At 37.9% G+C, this 19,019-nt stretch overlaps 1 protein-coding gene across 5 annotated transcripts in view; it reads right to left on the bottom strand.

The window, feature by feature from the left end:
* rbfox3a (RNA binding fox-1 homolog 3a) overlaps positions 1-19,019 on the bottom strand; it is a 756,006-nt gene that overhangs the window by 502,360 nt on the left and 234,627 nt on the right. The window lies entirely within an intron of this gene.

Genomic DNA, 19,019 nt, shown 5'->3' with positions numbered 1-19,019 from the left:
TATTTGGCCCCAAAACAGCTCGCTTTGTCTCCCAATGTCAATCCCTGGATGCACACAGAAGGCCGGACATTACCAGTTGGTGCTAATCACAAGGCTTGTTGTAGCACTGTTAATCAAGTGTTTTATCTGCATTCAAAGTCGATTGCATCCAATTAGATTCAGTTCCAGCCAGGCCCTGAACGTGAGCCATATTCACACATCGCGGCTGAATTCATGACTCATGTGTGGAATTGAGATTGGGTTTCCCCCCTTTCCCATCCACCAAGAAAGGGCAAATACAATTCACTGCACAGCGCTGGCAGAAGCGCCACCCTCTCTAGGCAACGCTTCACTATGCTAATGAGCCTAAGCCAGGGATGCTAGTGTTGACGCTGCAGGATATGTTAGCAAACACTTAAACCTTCAAGTTAAAACACCACACTCAATCAAAAAGCCCATTTTAAATGTCAGTTGGGAAACAGAAGAGAGAAACAACAAAGTATTTCTATTTCCTTTAACAGCATAACATGCTCGGCCCAATCTCAAAGGAGTTTCTGTAAGGTCAGAACTTCAATGAATAATAGTTGAGCTCTTATATTATTTGAAGGGGGATGAATATTGCACATGCAGCGTAGCCCTAAAGCCATAATCATGGATGTGTATGTATGAATGTAGAGATGATATACCTTAAAAAGAGCAGGGAAAGGGGCAAATATCATGACCTGAAAAAGACAGACCTAAACTGAGCTTATCAACTACTCTATTGTTTTAGAAGATAATATAAATGAATGAAATTATATGATATGCTGAATAAACAATCACATTGTTGTCAGTTAATCACTATATATATATGACCCTGAACCACAAAAGCAGTATTATGATGCATTGGTATTTTTTGACATGTGTCAAATTATTGATGATTATTTTATCCCAAAAAAATAAAGCAAAAAAGGGCAGCAAGTTTGCTACTGTATGTGGTTAGAACTGTCGTCTCACAGCAAGAAGGTCGCTGGTTCGAGTCCCTATGGGGCCAGTTGGCATTTTTGTGTGGAGTTTGCATGTTCTCCCCGTGTTCGAGTAGATTTCCTCCAGGTGCTCTGGTTTCACCCAGAGGTGAATATTACCTATAGGTTAATTGGATGAACTAAATTAGCCATAGTGTATGAGTGTGTGTGTGTGAACGTGAGAGTGTATTCTGCCAATCCGGTCTTGTAAATTCTTGTTTTTGGAGTCCAGACACTAGTTCTGTCTTTTCCTGTATGTTGCGCTCGGCTCGAGTTTTCTCGTGTCGAAAACTCCTTTTCTGTCTCTGTATGAGTGCCATCGTGAACACACTTAGGCCGTGCGCACTCAAGCTTGATGGGGCGCGTGATGTCTGGGTGTGCTTGGGACTCTTGTACTCATGTTTGTGTTTGTTCTGTTGGCATCGCACGGTTTCATTCTCAGCATCTCAGTCTGGTTGGTTTTGGTTGGCGCTGAGATGAAACATGCGAATTGTATATGTGCGAGCGCGCGGTAATGTGTTTTCTTTTATCGTGTGCTTGTGTCTTGCGTCTGTTTATGTTGGTGTTGTCTAAGCACGTGGCTCGGTGTTTACATTGTGGCTGCATGCTTTTGTGGTGTACTTTGTAAACACATGGTTAATGAGTTCTCTCATTGGCTGCGTGTTCTTGTCCCGTTTTACATGAGCACATGGCTTGTGGTGTTTCTTGTGTCATGTGCTCTTCTGTCTATTGTCTAATCACACCCTCCTTGTTAACCCATTATTAGTTTATCTTGTTCAGCTACCTGTGGGTTTGGTAATTATTTTTGCTTTTATTCTCCTCATGTCTGCTGTCCTGTGGCAGTTTTGTAGTCGTACCCTGCCTTGTCCTGTCTTTCATGCCCTGATCCTTGTCAGCCTGCCCAGTCTAGTTTGTTTTGATTGTTTATTTGTTTTGTTAATGTTTTCCCCCTCAGAGTAGTTTGGTTTGCCTTTTATTTTATTTTATTTTAAATAAAAACTCATTTTCATTGAGTCCTCGCTCCTTTTCCCCTCCACTGAATCCTTGACAGTATGCATCTTTCCCAGTACTGGGTTGTGGCTGAAAAGACATCTGCTGCATAAAACATATGCCAGAATAGTTGGTGGTTCATTCCACTGAGGTGACCCCTGATAAATAAGGGACTAAGCCAAAGAAAAATGTATGAATGAATGAATATTAAGCAAAAATCCTGTTCTATAAAGTTCCAAATTCATGAAGACATTTTGTAAATTCCCAACTGTAAATATATAAAACTTTTTTATTATTATCATTGGTAATGTGCATTGTTAAGGACTAAACTTAGATTTAGATTTTTTTGACTCCTCAGATTCCATATTTTCAAATAGTTATACCTTGGCCATCCCTATCCTGTCCTAACAAAACATACATCAATGGAAAGTTTATTTATTTAGCTTTCAGATGATGTATTCATCTCAATTTAAAAAAATGTGTGCAAAGAAAATGTATGAAAAGTGAATTAAGTGAATCGATACAAAAACCAATGAACACTACATGTATTACAGCATTTATTCATCTAGTTAATAAAAATATACAGTTGTTCATTGTTAGTTCATGTTAGCCCACATTGCATTAACTAATGTTAACAAGCACAGCATTGAATTTTATTAATGTGTTGAACTAAGAAGAAAAAAATGCAGCACAAGTGTTGTTCATGTTAGGCCTTGTTTACACTAATACGTTTTAGTTTTAAAACAGCATTTTAGAACGAAAACGATTGACATCCACACTGGCATTTCACCTTGTGTTTCTGAAAAGATCTCCGTCCACACTATACCGCTAAAAACGCACATCATGTGGCCACACACACACTTTGTTATGCACTGGAGTGTATACGGACATCTGAGCGCTAGGCAGTCAGTAGGTGCTTTGAGCACACCTTCCCAGGTGAGAGCAGAGTACGTCGGACAGTTCAGCAAATGAAACAGGGTATGTGTTGTAATTTCTCAATGAAAATAAAAGGAGGCAATCATGTTATAGGCTCTGTTTTGTTATAAATAAGCATACAGAAAAGATGACGCACATATAAATATGTAGATACATGATGCCTTAACAGTTTTAGTGTCTGTTAAGTTGTTAATATTAAAATGAAAATAGGCAAATCCTTATATGATGTTTTCTGGTGAAGTTTGAACTTACACGTAAAGGACGCATGCTTTGTGTACTTAATATTAGGAAAAAGATCCAATCACATGCGTTAATCCACAGAATTTTCTGCAGCCATGGCTCTATTTTCAGATGTCTCCGATTTCCTCTGTCCACACTGACTCAGAGCAGCAGCGATTTAAAACCAAAACGGCCTCTTAAGAGTTTTCAAAACGCTCTGTTTTCAGGGATCGAAAACTCTGGGCTAGTGTAGACGGAAGGCGCAACCGTAGCAAAAGTCATGTTTTTTAAAACTAAAATGTGTAAACGGGGCCTTAGTAAATACATTAAGTAACACTAGCTATGTATCCTGTATTCTAAAGTGTTACAGAAAATGCTCCTAAATAAAAGTTAATCATTATGAAATACAATTTTCTTTAATTAACCCAAAGCTGCTAAAGCCAGTGTCTTTTTTTTTGCTTTATTTCCATCTTTGAATGAAACAATTTATGAATAATTTACTGTTATTGTATGATTCATTTATAATAATGTAATCAACAAAAAGTAACTGTAATCTGATAAAGAACATTTTACAATTAAAAATCTAATTACAAAATACTAATAAATATTAGGATAAGATATAACAATAACAAACCTTTTTTTCTACTCATGTTGCAGAGAATGTTGTCTACAGCTGTCATCCTGAATCATCTCCTATTACCAACCTCATAGTCCTTGCAACATAGGTAAATATACAGTATATAAATATTTTTTTCATTTATTTATTTTACTAATTAGTTGTTCATTAAAAATGAGTCTGATTTTGATTTGAACTCATGAACTGTTGTAAGAAACATTCCTCTGAGCCACAACATCTCTTATTCAGGTAAGGGGATGAGCCCCCTAAGGCTGAAATCCTAGAATCGCCCTCGGCCATATGCCATCAGAAGCAGACGAGGGACCAAGCTTTAGTCTTGCGGAAGGTTTAGTCGAGTCCCCAGCAGGTGATCTGCACCCACAGCGGGACTCTGAGCAAAATGTGAAATTTCAGACAGAATTACAGCCGCCTCCGACACTGTGTATGGAGCAATTCAGCACAGCTCATCTGGGAGAGGAGCAATTATCCTACGGGGAAGGGCTGAATCTTTTTCCAGGCCTCCATTCACACTGTGCCCTGAGGAATTCCTATACACACCATCGCCAGAGCCGCTGGATTTCACTGGAAAGCAACGGGTGCTTTTGTTGTGGTGAATTCAGATTTGATGCACGAATCTCTTTTTAAGACGTGGTGTCAAATGATTTACTGGAGTCAGCTCAAAAGGGAAAATGAGTGCTCGAGAGTCTCTGGAGTATAACCAGCCCCTGTTTAGACTCAGGCAAACTTCACAGATATGATAAAGCCCACTCTTTAAGTGGTACCGCACTGAATCTAAGAATATTCTTAAAATAGAATCCATGCTGTTGGCAAATAGAGCCATATGTAGAAGGAAAGAGAAAGAAGAGGGGGAAGAAGGAGAGGTGAGGTTTCACTGGTCTGGAGATAAGTCAGCTTTTTCTCAAACGTTCTCTCAAGATTTGTAAGAAGTAAAAAACATACAAAATTAAACAGCCAGTAGTGTTTGAGTCATTGTTGAAATATCTCCTCAAACTTAATTTGCTCTGACATGTTTTTTTTTTCTTCAAGGTTAATGCGTACCTTGGCTCTAAAGGTCAAACAACAAAAAATAAGTTCAAGAATCTTGGTGTGATTCTGCAGTAAGCTCTGAATTTCAATAGTCATGTCAAAGCAGTCAGTAAATCAGCATACTATCATCTCACAAACATTGCAAGAATTAGATGCTTTGTTTCCAGTGAGGACCAGTGAGGCAATTTGTTCATGCTTTTATCACCAGCAGAGTGGATTACTGTACTAGACTCCTCACTGACATTTCCCAAAAAGACAGTCAGACACTTGCAGCTCATCCAGAATGCTGCTGCCAGGATTCTGACCAGAACCAGAAAATCTGACCACATCACACCTGTCCTCAGGTCCTTGCACTGGCTCCCAGTTATCAGAATAGATTTTAAAGTATTACAACTTGTCTATAAATCACAAAATAGCCTAGGACATTACAGATATGCTCACTGAATACAAACCTAACAGATCACTCATTAAGATCATTAAGATCAAGTACATTAGAAATTCCACGAGTTCAGTCAAAGCAGGACCTACCTTAAGCTACTGCACTCCCTGCTGCTGGAATCAGCTTCCAGAAATGATCAGATGTGCTCCAACATTAGACACATTCAAATCAAGACTTATAACACATCTGTTTAGCTGTGCCTTTACTGAATGAGCACTGTGCTATGTCCGAAAGATCACACCATTATGTATTTCTTTTCTTTTTCATACTTGTATAACCTGTTTTAACCCATTTTAATTTGTCTTTATCTTTTTAAAATAATTTTGTATTCTTTTAATCATTTTTATTTTTCTTGTTTCTTTTATTCTTGTCATGTAACAAAATTTGAATTACCATTGTGTGTGAAATGTGCCATTTAAATAAGCTTGCCTTGCCTTTTCACAAAGACTACTACTACTAATAATTAAAATATTAAATTTGCTTAAAGTAGTTTAAGTTTTTTTTTTATTCCAATGAGAGGAAAGTAAGATGTTCTAGCATAGCTTAGAAGAGTTCATCTGTTATATTACACTGAAGTATACAACTTCGTTCTTAAAGTCTTTCAAAAAAGAGAAATTGTTGTCAAGAAAAGTGAGTAGAGCTATATAACTAATGTAATAACTTTTGTAATATTCTTGCAAGACACTAATTGCTGCTTAATACATGAATTTTTTCAAAACATATGCTGATAAGATCTTATCACTAGCAATCTTTGCAAAGATGTGAGATATTTTAGGGGCAAAATCAACACCAAGGGAAAGTATCTTTATCTTTTCTTTTAAAATACTGAGTTGAGAAGCGAATTTACAATATAAAGATGTACACGCCGACTCCATTTCAATCATTTTGATCATCCTTACTAATGATAAAAGAGAAAATCATGAGTTGCAAAAACTGGCTGATGAGAGGTGCAGTATGTAATCCAGCTCTACAGAAAGGGTGTTTGAATAGGTTTAGAGAATGGCACACGAGGCAATGCTTTAAGGATTGATGAGAGTGAACAAATCCTATATAGAAAAAGCCTTTATATGGAGGTGGGTGTGTTTATGCAAGTAACCAACCTCTTTGCATAGGGCTCCTTATTTCCAAAACTTGGAATTCATTATCATTCGAACAAGGTTAAGAACAAACTCTGAATTAGGTGGATATTATAAAAGAGAAGCTCTCTCCTGTGCATACAAACACAAACCAATCCATACAATTATTTGTGAATGAGACCCGCTGTCTTCTTAATCTAGCGGAGATATACAGTAAGCGATCCTACCCTCAAGAGCAAAAGTGTCCATTTGCTCTCCATTTAATCTCATTACTGTCTAAGAGAAACAATTAAGATCTCATCTGTGATTTTTCTTTTCCTGCGGCAGGAGACGAGAGCAAGGGAAGGTGAAGAGGAAAATCCGAGAGATGAAGAGAGGACACGATAATGTAGTCACGCTGAGATGTGTTCCAGCAAAGCCAGCATAAGTCAAACTCCAGCGAGCGAGTTCAATTACAAGTTGGCGCTGAAGGTCAGATATTGTAGTTCAAGTGATACAATGTGCAAAGATGGATGGGCCCGCTGATAATATTTAACTAAGTAATCTTGCGGTACAGCGAGAGCTTGTTTAAAGAGCTCATATCCTTGGAAACCCTTGGCTTAGCGAGACCTCTTATTATAGACCATCGGCGCGGGTGTCCCTCAAACATTAACTCCCGTTACTTATGCAGTCTGCAGAGCCTCCGACAAATATCCCACCAAAATGAAAGGATGTAGGTGATGAAACGAGCGAGTAAAGACGAGGAGGGGGTGGCCGCTGCTGTAAGAGTGTAGAAAAGCCTTGTTGTGTAAGTGCCTAATTTAAAAGTTTCCCCCATTTTCAAGTGAAAAAGACCTTCCCTCCGCACTAAGAAAAAGAGAGAACGGAATGAAGTGCAAGGCGTGACAGACACACGGCTGAGCTGCTTTACAAGTTACTCGCAGCTACGCTTGATGAAAAAACACGGCCCGTGAAATGACACGAAAGGTACGGTGCCGTCGAAACCCTCTTTCATGCGCCGAATGGAGAAAGAAAGAGAGTGATCAGTGCCTTACTGTGAATACTCTACTGTCATCAGGCTGCCTGCGCTTAGGAAAAAGATCTGTCAGCTCTTATCAATGCACAATCGCAAAGAGACGGTAAAATACAGCATTCTGAACTACTTTCGCTTTTTACACCACTCTGTGTTTCTCTACACAATCAAGCACATTTCCCATATAATACTTTTAGGGCCTTTATAGTATTGAGAAAAAAATCTGAAAATGAATGAGTCGGGGGTGGGGGGTTTGTTCACGTGACACCTGCAAATTTCCCTGACTGCTTGATATAATGGAATATGAAGTACAACTCATTACTCGTACTCCGAGGAATCGCTTTCTGGGCAGAGATTAAGGCTAGCATTGAAAAAAGACAATCTCAATTTGAGGCTTTCAGTTATTTCAAGTTTTGTGTTTAGTTCTTACCAGGCAATTTGGTTACATTTCAGCTAGTTTACAAGGCTCAAAGCGAAAAACAATCAGTGCCAGTTCTGCTCGTGCTGCATATTGCTTGAATATTTATGCAAATATACAAAATACACTGCATATATTTAAATAGCATTTAACTATTTGCATATATCATTAACTGCGGTGAACATATTTACTCAATTTAACTCTAAAACTATGTATTTACATGAGCATTTGTTTCCTTACAAGAGGAGCTCTTTGCATTAGAATTGACAGCTGCTCTAAGCAACTAACATATCATAATATTCAGTGTTTTTATAAGTTTGTGATCATCATTTTTAATCAATTGTCTGGCCGAAATAATTACAAATGTACCTGGTTAGTAATATTCATTCATTCATTTTCTTTCTGCTTAATCTCTATTTCAGAGGTCGCCACAGCGGAATGAACCACCAACTAATCCAGCATATGTTTTATGCCCGACTAGATACCCAATATTGGGAAACACTATAGACACTCATTTACACACACTACACACAATTTAGCTAATTCAATTCACCTATAGTGCATGTCTTTGGGCTGTGAGAGTCCAGAGTTCTCTCCACACAGAAACGCCAACTGGTAATAGTCTATTTTTTTTAAGAAGCATTAAAGCATTTGAGAGATATTAGTATAAAATGTGACAAATACGTTTAATACAATTTAAAGTGTTACACCGAATACATCTAAGTAGATCACGGATAGCCTCTTTTAACTCTACTTTTGACAAGACCTGTATAGGTGTCACACAGGTGAAGCTGACTTGTCTCGCATGTTTTGGATGTGCCCCAAGCTTACTCCTTACTGGTCAACTACATTCGATACATTGTCTAAAGTGTAAAAGTACAGCTTAAGCCATGTGCAGAATTTGCGTTGTTTGGCCTTCCACCTGATGAACTGAGTCTGACTCAAAGACAACAAAACATTATTGCCTTTGCATTTTTACTGGCTCACAGAGAAATTTTCTTGCACTTGAAATGTTTAAATCCACCTAAAGCATCACACTGGCTTCAAGATCTGATGTTATATCTAGACTTGGAAAAAAAAAAAATCAATTAGAGGTTCTAGCAAATTCTCATATGTTTGGCATCCCTTATAATCATAATTCTCTGCTACCTGGGGACTAATGTGACTGTCTTGTATGTAACTGTAATATTTTTTCTGTAATCCTTTTTTTCTGTTCTTTCTCTGTCCTAGAGTAAGATAGCACAACATTATCCCTGATTGTATCACCCATTATTGTTTTCATTTTATTTATTTATTTATTTATTTATTTATTTATTATGATTTTATAATTTTTTTTCTTTTATTTTATAAAATTTTGCAGTTTTTTTCCTATTATTATTATTTTCTTTTTTACTATCTTTCTATAGGCAGTGTATTTAGGGTTTGTTGAAGTGGGTTTTTATCTATAAAAAATTGTATAAACAATGTCATTAGTACTTGGCATAAAAATAAAGGAAAAAAATGTGACAAATATATCAAAGCATATTGTATGTTTTTATCTGTTCATGACCACTTTAACAATCATTTTCAATGCATGACCACATGTGAATTGTTTTATTTTATTAATTTATTCATTTATAATTTTTTTTTTAAACAGGAAATGATTAAAAGATAATTGAGCCTGACTCAGAATGATTGCTGTTTTTCAGCAGGTTCCTGCTCTGCAGAACATAAAAACATACAAACACCCTTAACATCTCATCCATCAACATATGAGAACAGTACAAACAATCACCAAACATACAGTACAAATTAAAGAGATACAGGCTACTATCTCAGTGGCTACAGCAATAGTTGACCATCAGATGACGAGCAGGGGATTTTTAAAAAAGTCTCAGTGTTGGTATTGGTTTTAGATGTTGTAGGATGTCATTCCAGGCTTTTGTGAATACATAAAAGACGGATCTCTGTCCATAACAGTTTTTAAAAACCAGTAATGGCGAACATCCATTTGTTGCAGATCTGGTGGAACGAATCCTTGTATTAAGTTTTGGTACCAAAGCACAAAGTGCTGCTGAGGTAGCACTATTTAAAATTTGATAGTACGGTTTAATCCCTGTGTTCATGGTGTACTTTTTAAATGATAAAGCATTAGAGAGTGAAAGAGCAAAGCAGTGATGTGTCCATTCAGAAAGTCTATTGTGGATCTTACATGCCCTATAGTACAGTCTAGCTATTGGCTCCAAAATATAATTTGTTGTGAGTGACCAAACAGGCAAACAGTATGACAAGATGGACAAGATTATGACATGAAGATAACTTTCAGAAACAGAAAGAGACTAATCAGTCCTAATTTTTCCATAAACAAATAGCTTTTAATATAAATATAAATTAATATTAATCTTAATGAATATATAGTTTAAGAAGCATTACACTAATGCATTTGACAAACACTGTTAGGGTGTACTAGCACTATGCTATTCGAACCGTGCCCAGGCGCATTTCCCGGATCGTTTGAGAAGTGTGAGTGCTCTGAATCAGGCTCAGGCAAGGTTCATTTGGCCGACCCTGGACCAGTTGGAAGAGGTGTGCCAAAACGCGGTTCACTTGAGCTTTGGTGCGGTACGCTTTAGTGTGAGTGCAAAGCACGCCTGAGCCTGAAACTGAAGATGAGACGTGACTTTTAAGGGACTGTTTCATACAGTATGTGTTTATTAATCATTGTTAAGGTTTCAAGAGTTCACACTTAGCTGATAATCAATAAAGCGTATTTGGCATGCTGTCCCGGGAGAGAGCCCTGAGCTCGTAATATCCTCAAGCCCGGGGCTCCCTCCCGTTAGAAGGGCGAGAGGGGAGTTCGAGCTCAGGTAGGTCTCGAGAACTCCCCTGCTTGTCGCCGCGTGAGAAGTGTAAACTAGGGTTGTTTTCGGTGATAATTTGGTTTAATCTATTGCTATGGTATATGTTTTTGGACGGTGGGAGGAAACCGGGGGACCCGGGGGAAACTCACGCGAACACGGGGAGAACATGTAAACTCCGCACAGAAACACCAACCAGCCTGATAGGAGGTTGGACCAGCGGTGTTCTTGCTGTGAGGCAACAGTGCTAGCCACTGGGCCACCATGTCGCCCTATCGGAAAAGAGAGGGAGGAAGTAGGGGTGGAAGGAGGGGGAAGCTTCAAGACGAAGATAACTGGAGTGAAAAACTCAGAGCCAGCCGTGTTGATCATAAGCACGTGATCCTCTCGAAATTAGTTCATAAATAAACCACACTTAATGAACGCAAACTGTCGTAGTTTATTAAAGAAGCAAACCCCTCACTGCACGACAGCTGCACCTTCAGCAAACCTCCTAATTCCTGCAGCATGAGGACTTTATGATTGTTTATGAGCATCAAAAGTGGCTGATCTCTTCAGCGAAATTTTAGACTGCGTGTCACTGCAAACCACTAAAACGATATAACTAAAGAAATCTCCACTGTACTGAGCGAGAGCGCTTATTACTGAACAGCGCATCATCGATAACGTAAGTGTGCTCAGGCCAGAATGCCATGTGAGTGCGGGCCGTTGGGGGAGACGGGAGGGGGGTCAAGCGTGCTTCGCCCTGGTTCAAGGCCACTGTACATAGCGTGAGTACGCCCTTAATGAAACCAACTAATCTATCTAATTCAAGATCACTGCTTTATCACTGCATGCCTGTAATCTTTGCACATGCGATTGGTGGTTGAAGATTTAATTCAAATGCTTTGATCCCTTCAAATGTAATCTAAACGAACTTACTGCACCTAACTTAATGATCCAACCTAAAATCTTCACTCTTGAGAGTTGGAGTTTGTGAAGCTTTGAACAGAATAGTTCTGCCGGCCCACTTTGAGCAAAGTTTCCAACTTAGTTCTTACCAGCCAATTTGTTTTTATTAGTTTGACTTTAGATTGATCTCCTAAAACTCTTAAAAGTATAGCACCAGCACAAGTAACTGTGCCTAACAACTTGTCGTAGCGCACAGCATGCAACATACGAGACATATTGTGAACCCACTTGAATGCAATGAGGTCCAACCACCCTTCCTGAAGACATAAAACACATCAATCTCTCCAGCGCTCAGCTGACTAATTTTCGTCCCACCACAAACTTGTGGAGCAGAACAGACTTTCGTCCCTAAAGCAACAACAAAAAACTTTTTCAGAAGATCACAACATCAAAAGCCCACACACTTTCTGACTAAGAAACGCCCAGGTATATTCTATCAAAGGGAATTGTTGCCAAAATCCTCTTCAGTTAAGAGACGGAGAGGACTGTTTCACATCAAAGGCAGTGGTGGTGTTATGTTTCTGCACTCTTTAATTCTGCAGGGCAAGACGCAAGTTTATTTGTACTTTAAAAAAAAGATGTTTTGATGCAACTGGCATCAGATATCATTAAGTACTGTATTTTGCTCATCCGGCGGCATCACCAGACAGAAAATATAAGAACAATTTATGTAGGTTACTTACAGTAGCTGCACCGTAAACCAGTACAGCTTGCATGACACTAGTCACAGTACTAGGTTAAGAAAGGAAAAAAGGCCAAATCTAAATCTAAATAATCATTTACTCACCATAATCATTTCAAACCCATTAGAAGTGTGTTTATTTTGAGAACAAAATGAGGATATTTTAATTAAAACTGAGAGATTTCTGTCTTTTCTTTAAAAGCCGGTCGACCCAAAATGTTCATCAAAAGTACAAAAACACATTAAAAAGAAATCCATTCGAATAAAGCTCTTTTATCTACTGAGGAGACATATCCAATTTATATGATAAACATATTTACTTTAGGCTCTAATTCACGTATAATCTTAATCTATAAACACAGCATTCCAATTTGCTCATGGAAGCACAAGTAAAATTGCTACAACTATGTAAGATACAAGAAATTATGTCAATATTAGGGATGCTATTAACCAATTTCACTATTACCTGCACTTTAATTTGTCACGGTTAATTAATTATAAAGGTTTCTCAACAACGCGATTCTGCGTCGAACAAAACTGCTGCAACTTAAAGTTACAGTATGCCAACTGTGCGCTGGTTTAAATTTCCGAGCTTGTACACCGAAGCTAATATGCACTCAGACTAAGGCTATTAACTAAGAGTGCTTTCACACTTGGTTCAATTGCCTGGACTGTACCCAAGTTCGATTGTCCCCCCTTGCCACCTTCTCGGTTGGTTTGTGTTCACACAGTCTTTTTTCTTCTGAACCCCGGTACGCTTGCGTCATCGAGCTGCTGTTGTGTATACGGCTGTTACTATGTGACGGACACGAAAGCAAAGCGCAAAGATGGAAAGATGCGTGCACATCGTGGTCGTTCTGCTTCTGCTGAATCTTTTGGTTTTGGACATACAGTACAGAAAGCGACTCGCGTCTATCTGCAGTAAAAAAATTATAAACATTCAAAACATAACGTAATGTCTGCAGAAGCTGTTTTTGGAGGAGACAAGCAGACATTATCACTGTGACCTGCTTGTCACTAAGGTACAGTATGTGACACACACACACACACACACACATAATGAACGTTATGAAAATTATAGCTTATTGTACAGTTGGCGGTTCACTTCTGTTATTTGGCATGATTGCATTCATACTAGAAGTGAACCGGACCAGAGTTTGCGTGAAAGAGGTCTTCTGGGGAATGGTTCATGGGTGTGCACCCGAGTTCAGAAGACACATTCATACTAGCTAAACATTCTGTGCTGTGACGTCAAACGAACCCTGGGTGCAGACCAAAAGTGCTAGTTTGAAAGCACCCTAAGGGCCGTTCACATATTGTGTCTTTTGTGCGCGCCAGTTTGTTATTTCTTTTCTTGCACACATATTGGGAGTGAAATGCACGCAGCATGACGCGCTCACGCTTTCCAGGCGCACCTAGTTAAAAGAATGGCATGAGTCACGTGACAAGAACTGACTGGTCAGCTTTATACTTTGTATAGAATATACACATTTCTACTCCAAAGAGAAGAAAAATACAAAATGAAATTCTTAAAATGATAACCTTAAAGCCGTGATTATTCCTCAGACAATAATCATACAACCAAAGTCTATAATCATTGCATCCCTAGTGAATATATATTCACCATATATACAAAAGAAATTAAATAAATAAATAAACCCCAGACTTTTTATCTTAAAGTTAACTTTTAATCTTAATTTTAAATTGGAGTTTTTGGCAAAAAGTTAAACAATTTCAATTCTGATCCCACCAAACTCTGTTACAAGTTTTGTAAACACAGTATGTAACATAATTGACAGATATATAAACTACAGGATCACACATATGTGAATAAAAACTTAAATTAGGTTTGTCTATCATATAAAGTGATTTATTTTTTAAGTAGCTCAATACATTTTTATTTATATTACACATGAAATCTTTACGATTATTTAGAAACATCAAGAGATGAATAGACTTTAATCGGAAGGACAAAAATCTCATATTCCTTCAAAAAGTGTCTTCATTTGTCTTCTGAACTAGAACAAATGTCTTTGGAAAGGCATGAAGGTGAGTAAACGATCACATAATTTTCTTTTTAAATTGAACTAACCCTTTGGTTAAGAGAAAAAAAGCAGAATCTCGCTGTTCTGAGCCATTAAGACTCTGAAAATGAGTGCCAGAGAAAGGTGCTGGCTTCAAAACAACTTTAATAGCTTCTAAATCAGTTGAATGAATATTCACAACCGAAATTGTGAGTGCGTTTTGCCCACATGCTCCACTTTGTTATCCATGCAGGTGTCGCCGTGTGTCCTTGCTATATGGAGTCATTCAGCGAAATAAGAGACAGAGTCACTCTCTTTTTATGGTGGCTATTTTATAATAAAGTCATATGGTTGGACATTGTGATCCTTTCAAATTGGCCCATCTGGAGTGTCTCTGTGCCAGCCAGAGGTCATACTATTACATTTAGCCACTGGTTTTACTACATCTGATATTGCACTTCATCTGTCTGTGAGGGGTGAAAGATGTGATTCCTTCCTGAGAAATCTTTTCATTATCGTGACATTTTTCCCCTCGCTTTAAATAAATGCATGAATATAGAGGCAGAGCTGTGTTTTTTAATGTGAATTTTTTCTTTCTACTATTTCTTTTATACTCAAAAAGACCTTTCTGTAGAGAACGATACACCTCAGACAGACGTTTTGTGGGGTTTGCAAAGAGTTCAATTTACACTATTCATATAAATAATCATGCCTTAAAAGCAATATGTGCCACTAAGCACATACAACAAAATACACATTACTACAAATATGCCCAGCAGGCACAGAACATCATAAGACGTTATTATTAGGTTAGATTTAGGTTGTGACGTCAGGTGACTAAAATTCAATGTCTAGCCAGCGTCAAAAGAACAATGTTATTTTGGCGTCCAATAACGCTGTCAAATGATGATGATATTTGGTTGATTTTAGGTTGTGTTGGAAATTGACCAAAATCCAACCTCAAGCCAACATCATTAACAAACGTCATATTGACGTCAAATACTGAAATTTAATCGTCAGGTATGGCAACCAAAATCCAACATCTGATATACGTCATTTTGGTAACATCCACACAACGTCAAGCTGTAACAACATTAGACTTTGATATTTGGTTGATTTTAAGTTGGACAATGGACATTGATGTCACAAGATATTGAGTTCTGACGTCAACCCGATTTTCATTTCTAAACAAAACCCCCATGTCCCCACAGTGTTGGGGTACAACGTCAATCTGATGTCATGTTGACGTCCTGTGCCTACTGGATCAGAACAAAAATGTATTACTTTGAGATATTTTTGATTGAAATTATGATTAAGAGAGCCCTTTAAAGATAATATCAGTTCTATTGATTTGATATTAAAGGTACATATTTGAGTAAAATATAAATTTGTGTTTTATTTTTGAGATTGGGTCAATCTAAAGTCTTTAGAACTTTCTGTTCATTAAATAATTAATGAAAATTAGACTTCTTTAGAAGGAAATCAATATATTATAATGATTTTTAAATCACCATGTGACGGACAGTCATGGTAGCTCAACACACCTAGGAAGCAATGATGTTCATTGTTGCATCTAAATTCTACTAAGTTAAATTTGTTTAAAAATAACTTGTGTCCCATATTTGTACCAGATATTGCCTTAAACTGGTAAGATAGCCTTTAAACTATGTAAGATACAACAAACTATATCAATATACATCTCTGATATGATCTAAACAAATAAAGTTGTGTGGTCTTTCAAACAAAAAAATACTTCTCAGACTTTTAATCTTAATTTTAACTTTTAATCTCAATTTTAAAGTGTAGTTCTTGGCAAATGGTTGAACAATTTTAATTTTGATACCACCAAACTCAAGTTACAAGTTTTGTATACACAGTATAAAACATAATTGACAGACATATAAATTATAGAATCACACATATGTGAATAAAAACTTAAATTAGGTTTGTCCATCACATAATGATTTTTTTTTTAAGTAGCTCAATTCATATTGATTTATATTACACATGAACTTTTTATGATTATTTTGAAACATTAAGAAATGAACAGACTGATGTCCATATGAAGACTGCTGAAAATTCAGCTCTTCCATCACATGTATGAAACATATTTTAAAATGTATGAAAACATTAAAAAGGTATTTTAATTTGTAATAACATTTCCCAATATTAATGCGAGTTTAATGCATCTTTGATACAGCCTTGGTGAGCATTAGAGATTTCTTTTGACTCAACACCCCCCTCCCCTAAAATTAGCTTTCATTTTGTTTTAAAACATAAGATATTAATTTGCTTTCATATAACTAAATGCCACCACCCTTTTCTACAAAACAGCTTTTAAAAAGGAGTTCCGGAATGTCCCAATGACTTTATAACAGCCTCCGAGATGAAAAAGCGGAATTCCCTTTTCATAAGCCGTATTATGCACAAGCCTTGATCTTGAATTTGGTATACCACACCTTTCACGCAAACACTGAAGCAGAGCGCAGACAAACCCTTAAGTACTTACATATTTAAAGCGCCCTCTGTTTCAAGGTTACAGCTCGGAAGGTAAAGGAGGAAAAAAGGGAAAAGAAAAAGCAATTTCACATTTAATATTTGGTCTGTTGTGCTCATGAGTTTGAAAATGTGTGTGCGTGTGATGTCTATAGAAACATGCAACATCCCCTTTCGGAGACAGGAGCCCTGAGGGTCCTCAGACGGAGCGCACGCATTGAGTTAAAAGACTTGAAGGTGGGGGGATTTCAAAGCCTCCCCTGCAGACATGCTCCAGCTTTGTGCATTTTAATGGTGAGATATTCAAATCTCCTAGTCTGCCATCCTTCACCCTCATTTCTCCAGCAGTCCATGCAGGGTGCTTCTGTCTGCAGCTAATGGGATGCCATGTATGCAAGGAGAGGGCTTATTTGGGGAGGTCTCTGCCTCCTTGAGGTTAAAGGACCTTGAAATTTGCTTTCTTTTCATTCTTTTTTCTCCCCCTTAACTGAATGAACTTGGATAATTAAATGGAATAAAATACATTAAAATAACGTAATAATGGTAAGAGGAAAATTGGAGAGGTTCACTAGTCATTCCCCACAGCTGTGCAGGCTATTAACAGCAGTATCAAGGCATTCTTGCGTGAAACCTTGAAGCTGCTTGCAATAAGAGTTAACAACACTCCCACTGTAAGTCTCCTGCAATGTCTTTGGTAAACAAGGAAATTAAAAATATGCACATAAACCCCAATGTTATTAGATGATATTTCCTCTACGCCACTTGGTGTATGAGCAGAACCAGAGCAGACTCTGTGATTTGTTTGCCTAATACTGGAATTCGCAGAAGTGTTAACTAGGTTGAAGTGCATTTGAGTGTTAATTTGTTTTAGGGTGGCCATCCCCCACTGATTTGAGGGCTGAACATGGCTGTTTGTTAAAACCCCATGCAAGCAAAATTAAAATAGTGTTGCTTTTATTCTTATTTTATTCTACAGATTCCTAAAGTTATAGGTTATTGCTTTTTGAGCATATTTCAACAGTTACCTATAATCCGAAGAACAGTAAATATATATACCCGAGATATTTGAAAAAGACTGCTTATAGAAATTTGAGAATATGTTCAGACACCTCCAAATTATTAATGTGGAATCTGCTGCTAATTTCCTTTATTAGCCGGCAGCTAGCTCTCTGCACCTCTTACATGGTCGCCCACTAAAGCTAAGCAGGGCTGCGCTCGCTCAGTACTTGGATGGGAGACCACATGGGAAAGCTAGGTTGCTGCTGGAAGTGGTGTTAGTGAGGCCAGCAGGGGGGGCTCAACCTGTGATCTGTGTGGGTCCTAACGCCCCAGTATATTGATGGGGACTCTACACTGCTCAGTGAGCGACTTCTTTCGGATGAGATGTTAAACAGAGGTCCTGACTGTCTGTGGTCGTTAAAAATCCCAAGATGTCCTTTCGAAAAAGAGTAGGGGTTTAACTCTGGCATCCAGGCCAAATTTGCCCATCATGGCCTCCTAACCATCCCCATATGATAATTGGTTTCATCACTCTGTCTCCTCTCCACCAATGAGCTGGTGTGCGGTCTCGCGCAATATGGCTGCCGTTGTGTCATCCAGGTGGATGCTGTACACTGGTGGTGGATTAGGAGAATCCTCCCAAAAACATGTAGAGTGCTTAGAGTGTCCAGAAAAGCGCTATATAAATATAAGGAATTATAATTACTATTAATTAGCAAAAGAATCCTATTTAAATGCCAGCCTAATTTTCCAGTTTTCATTTTTGCAAAGCCATTGCAAAATGTCTGAAGCCATCTAACAGCAGACAAAGGTCAAAAAGGCGAACCTTTCAGCCATAGCAGGAGAAGTTGGTCATTCCAAATATGCAATTTCTAGAATATTGCATATTTACAATGACATTCATTCAAGTCCCCAAAGACAAATGCATGAGAAGACAGGAATATTGCATAGAGTTTTAAAGGGCAATCAGTTCAAGACTGTAAAAAGAGAAGTGAATACCAAAATTGATATTCCATTGGACTTTGATCAATGATAAAATTGACATAACAGTGACACACCTAGAAAATAAATGCTATCTGATCAAATGTAACAGTAAATTCTTATTTCATAGTGACACAAAGGGAATATGTTGCTATCAAGCCAATTCATAGGACGAATCCAAAATTGTGGGAGCTCCTTGAAAACAGCTAAATGACAAATGAAGGGCTCCGGACCCTCCCTCTGGTATAATTAGGGATCATTTGAAATGGGCTGGGGTATACATTGACCTTCCGCTAAAGGGAGGAGAAAAACA

Source organism: Danio aesculapii, chromosome 12 (assembly GCF_903798145.1).
Source record: "Danio aesculapii chromosome 12, fDanAes4.1, whole genome shotgun sequence".
Lineage (NCBI taxonomy): Eukaryota > Metazoa > Chordata > Actinopteri > Cypriniformes > Danionidae > Danio > Danio aesculapii.
The sequence above is the reverse complement of the archived record's forward strand: the minus strand, read 5'-3'. Positions and strand labels throughout refer to the sequence as shown.